Below are 5,408 nucleotides of genomic sequence, written 5' to 3'. Positions count from 1 at the left end.
GGCCCTAAATCACCTTTTTAGCTACTCCAGCAAAGAAGGGAAGAGGAAGAAGGCTTTACATGCAAGCTCAACTCAACTGATCCATAAAGAAGACGCTGAGGGAAATGCAGGCTCAAATTAATACCCTAATCGTGGCTGCTCTAATCTCTTGAAAGCTGTCACTGGAATGCTGTGGCAGTGCTAGATTTTAAATTACACCTCTTTAAGTGGCTCACTCTTTTGTCTTGTGAAACATTATTAGTTTCTGTCACCCGGTGGCTTGAGTTCTCTCATCACGTTAAGTTAGTGAGGTGGGGTGTGTGACCTTTTCAAGTCAGCCTGGACTGGCTGCCTACCTATGCCGCAGTAATTTTCTCAGCATCTCAGTCAAGTCCAGGTAGTTGCGTCACCTTGCCAAAGAGCCTGCATGTACCTGTAGGCGTGTTTACGCATGAAATGCACACAGCAATGAAGGCGAACAAGCAAAATCCTGTATGTTGGACAATGGTGGGGGTTGGGGGGGGAGAAAAACGAGACAAGAACCACTAATTACTTCCTTGCTTCAGAATATATAAAATGGAAACAATAGCTCTTTCCCTGGAGGAAGAGGCATAAGAACATAAGAACAGCCCCGCTGGATCAGGCCATAGGCCCATCTAGTCCAGCTTCCTGTATCTCACAGCGGCCCACCAAATGCCCCAGGGAGCACACCAGACAACAAGAGACCTCATTCTGGTGCCCTCCCTTGCATCTGGCCTTCTGACATAGCCCATTTCTAAATCAATAGAGTTGGTGTGAAACTATGCAGTAACTCATGGTGTCACCCTCACAGACCTTAATGCTGGATGTTGGGGGACAGCAGGGCCTAGACACCCAACCCTCTGGTTGCTTCAAAGGAGCAACCAGGAGGCCAGGTCCGCCAGGTGGGTAGACAACATCTCTGCAGCCTTTGAACGGGAGGCCAGGTCAATGTGGGCCTCTTTAGTGTCTAAGTGGAACCCTGTCTACCCAGCCTCTGGGTAGGCCTAGGCACTTCAACCTGTGACCAAGAGGTTACTGGTCAAGTAAGTAGACCTGGGCTCTGGAGCTTTTGGTGTCGCTCCCCCAATGGTATCACCCAGTGTGGTCTGCACCCCCTAGTGACACCGCTGAGAAGAGGTACAAGTAGGCCTTGCACTGAAGTACGTATATAAGCAGGACCAGCTCAAAAAACCCCAACAGCTGAGAAGGTGCACCAAATACCACTCTCTCACTTGACAGTGTGCTATTTACTATGACCCCTTCTCCTCTTACTCCTTGTCCTACCTTGTTCCTCTTTGCTTATTTTTGACTTTGCTTATCCTACCTAGATACTATACCCCATGTCCCATTCAACGGCTCCTCAAATTGGATTATAGATCTTACCTTGCACAAATAATTTACTTGTCCATGTTGAACTAACATTTTGTCCCAGAGAGACACACTCGCGGCTCATAGAAAGAGATCACTCTCCATCAAGGCTAATTGTATACTCTTATCCAGCTCCTTCCCTTCTGACTGATTGAAAAAGTGGCCTGCAAGGAAGGAGCTTCCTAGAGACTGGCAAGATAGTAGGGGGCTCTTATATTTGCAGGAACTTCAAGGCTATTGCTCTCTGTTAGGTACCTAGGAAATACTCATTCTCTAGATCAGTGGTATTCAAACTGGGGCGTCGTGACGCCCCAGTGTGTGGGTCCTGGCCTCTGCCCCCTTAAGGGGCGGGGGCAACCAGGAGACAGGGGGAAGGCAGCCGTGCGATCCACACGATCGTGCCGCTCAGGGGGGCTGCAGGGGCTTGGGTGCACTTGCACAAGCCTCTTGCAGCCTCTCAGGGGTGCGGGAAGCCCTGCGCAACCTTCGGCAGGGCTCCCCAGATCAGGAAAAGTGAAAGTGGAGCGATTGCACCCCGCTCCGCAAAACTGGAAGCGCAGCATGGTCGCTCTGCTTTCCCTTCTGATGGGGCTGCAGGGACTGGGGTGCACCCTCCAGTCCCTGCAGCAGCCGTCCCTGTGTGCGGGGAGCCCTGCGCGAGCGCCTGCAGGGCGCCCCAGGTCAGGGAAAGGGAGAGCGGGGCGATCACGCTGCTTTTGCGGAGGCAGAGCAGATGGCTCCACTCTCCCTTTCCCTGACCTGGGGCACCCTGCAGGCGCTCGCGCAGGGCTCCCCGCACACAGGGACGGCTGCCGCAGGGACTGGAAGGTGCACCCCAGTCCCTGCAGCCCCCTGAGCGACGCGATCCTGGGGATCCTAGGGATCACGTCGCTGCCTTCCCCCTACTACCTCCCCCCCCGCCCCCGCAAAAACTTACTGCGGGTTTCAAACTCCCGGAGAGTTTCAAAACCGCAGCTCTAGATCCTTTGTCTCTTATTTACAACTGGCTGGCTGGACTTTAAACACAAAGTTTTTGAGTTTACTCTGACCATATGTTTAAAGTCCAAGCTTACAATTTAAGGTGAAATGTGTATCTAAACTAGTTCCCACTCCTCTCTATCCTTCTTTAATTTGCTGTTTCCAAATGCCTGTTCCCTGGGATCTTGCTCATAAGTAGACTGCAGTCCTACTCATAGATTCCCTCTAAGCGGGTCTGCTGTAATTCTTTTCAGAATGGTGGTTGGCAACCTTCAGTCTCCAGAGACTATGTTAGAAGCCTACAGCACCCGGTATTCCCAGGCGGTCTCCCATCCAAGTACTAACCAGGCCTGACCCTGCTTAGCTTCCAAGATCAGACAAGATCAGGCATGTGCAGGGTAACAGTTGCTGCAGGTTCTCTCATTTTCAGCTGGCCAGTTCCTCCTGCCTTGCTGCCCTTTATGTATTTTCCCCACCTAGCTGCTCTGCCTTATGTCCCGCTCATTAGAACTTCAAATGTCCTTCCTCAAATTAAAGTTCTAATCTGTTAAAACTTGTGTTTAATCCAGATCAAAGTTGGACAGATAAGAGACTGCACTTCTCTCCTTCTCCTCTTAGCTTCTTCCACAGATGGTCTCCACATTGCAATGGCCTTGATAGTCCTGGAACGAGCTGGAATCCCTAGCATGTATGCACTGCTGAAACAGAGACGCCTGCGTTGGCTCGGTCATATCGTGAGAATGGATGATGGCCGGATCCCAAAGGATCTCCTCTATGGAGAACTCGTGCAAGGAAAGCGCCCTACAGGTAGACCACAGCTGCGATACAAGGACAACTGCAAGAGGGATCTGAAGGCCTTAGGAGTGGACCTCAACAGGTGGGAAACCCTGGCCTCTGAGCGGCCCGCTTGGAGGCAGGCTGTGCAGCATGGCCTTTCCCAGTTTGAAGAGACACTTGGCCGACAGTCTGAGGCAAAGAGGCAAAGAAGGAAGGCCCATAACCAGGGAGACAGACCAGGGACAGACTGCACTTGCTCCCAGTGTGGAAGGGATTGTCACTCCCGAATCGGCCTTTTCAGCCACACTAGACGCTGTTCCAGAACCACCATTCAGAGCGCGATACCATAGTCTTTTGAGGCTGAAGGTTGCCAACACTCTGATACATTGAACCAAATATTCAGTGGCCAGGAGAGTGCCTGGGAAGGGCATTGCCTTAGAGGTGATACTGTCCTGATTTATGAAGTTGACAGAGAAAGGCAACAATGGAGCGAGCGGATCAAATGCCTCGTTTGCTAAACGTTAGATGAGAGTCATCAAGAGAGATGGCGGTGACTGCCTCTTGGTCAAGGGTTTGCTCCTGACTGCATTATGAGGCATCTCGGAGAAATTGCTTTCATTCGATGTACCGTGACAGTATTTTGTAGCCAGGGCATAATAAGTAACTGCTATAGACTTAAGGAAGCCCAAGCAGCCGACTGTATAAAGCTCACAGACCTGGGAAGGATGAAAATGGAACATTGACCAGACATCATTTCGGCAATGGTAACAAAATGGGATAAACAGAAGAAGATCACCTGTTTAAATGGCCAATAAAACTGTCACCTAATTACCTGTCTTGGATCCCCTTCTTTCCTCCCAAAGTAACCTGTAACAACCATCAATACAGGACAGAGGGAGGGGGTGCAGAACGAAGGCAGACAAAGTATGAACTTAGGGGGGAAAGCTCCAGACTTACTGCCTTGCTAAAAAAAGCTCCAAACTTGCTGCCTTGCAAATTTTATAATTAACAGACCCCTTTTGTTGTTTTTAGATTTTTTTAATTATGTAAATTGTTGTTAATTGTTTTTAATGTGTTTTTTTTTAAATGTTGTAAGCCGCCTTGTGTGCCCGTTGGGCAAAAAGGCGGGGTACAAATTAATACAATAATAATAATAATTTTGCTGACCAGTTAACAAAAGGTGCCTAAAGACCCCTTTTGCTAGCAGCTAACAAAAACCACAGACAATATGCATCATAGCTAGAAATAGAAATAACTTGGTTGGTTGGCAACCTTCAGTCTCGAAAGACTATGGTATAAGCCTATAGCACCTGGTATTCCCAGGTGGTCTCCCATCCAAGTACTAACCAGGCCTGACCCTGCTTAGCTTCCGAGGTCAGACAAGATAATAATAATAATAATATAATAATATACAGTATTTATATACCGCCTTTCTTGGTCTTCATTCAAGACTTTATTCAAGGCGGTTTACATAGGCAGGCTTATTAAATCCATGCAGGGATTTTTACAAATTGAAAGAAGGTTCTTTCTTTCAAGAACCACTGCATTCAAGGTGTTACACTCCGATCTGGTTTAACATTCTGGCCTCCATCCTCCCAGCTCCGAGCAGATGGAACAGCTCAGCTGCAGCTTGCGAGCTGCTTCAAGGTCGCACGGTGCCAGTGGCCTCGAACTGGCGACCTTGTGGATGTTAATCTTCAGGCAAATGGCGGCTCTACCCTCTAGACCAGACCTCCTGCCTGGAGGAGGAGATCGGGAGATAGTGTTCAGTATAGGGAGACGGTTGGCAACCTTCAGTCTCGAAAGACTATGGTATAAGCCTACAGCACCTGGTATTCCCAGGCGGTCTCCCATCCAAGTACTAACCAGGCCTGACCCTGCTTAGCTTCCGAGATCAGACGAGATCCAGCATGTGCAGGGTAACAGTTGCTGCAGAAATAATTTGTTCAACAGGCAAACCGAAACCAGGCTACTTCCCTTTAAGAAGGTGGGGGCAACTGTATGAGGAGGGCAATGGAGAGGGGCGGGAGGCGAGTGCATGAGAAAGTCAGCAGAAAGTTGCCAGGGAAGGTTAAGGGGGAACTTCCCCTTTTGAAAGACTATGCCTTGAATTACAACTGAAATGTATAAAAGGGGTCCCACCCTTTTGAAAGACACCTCTGGATTTGAGAGTCTGTCTCCCAGAGGTCACGGACATGTCTTGTTGAACAATAAAGAACCTTCATAGCCTTCCACCTTTCAGTGTCTTGCTCATTTGGTCTCAGCGGCACTGGACAGAACCTACA

The 5,408-nt window shown here is 49.2% G+C and overlaps 2 pseudogenes; both read right to left on the bottom strand.

Moving 5' to 3' along the window:
* Window positions 1-2,642: 2,642 nt before the first annotated feature.
* On the bottom strand, window positions 2,643-2,762 carry LOC136663293 (5S ribosomal RNA; annotated as a pseudogene).
* Window positions 2,763-4,940: 2,178 nt separating this feature from the next.
* Window positions 4,941-5,060, bottom strand: LOC136663506 (5S ribosomal RNA; annotated as a pseudogene).
* Between the last annotated feature and the right edge of the window lie 348 nt (window positions 5,061-5,408).

This window comes from Tiliqua scincoides, chromosome 12 (assembly GCF_035046505.1).
Source record: "Tiliqua scincoides isolate rTilSci1 chromosome 12, rTilSci1.hap2, whole genome shotgun sequence".
In the NCBI taxonomy this organism is placed as follows: Eukaryota; Metazoa; Chordata; class Lepidosauria; order Squamata; family Scincidae; genus Tiliqua; species Tiliqua scincoides.
The sequence above is the reverse complement of the archived record's forward strand: the minus strand, read 5'-3'. Positions and strand labels throughout refer to the sequence as shown.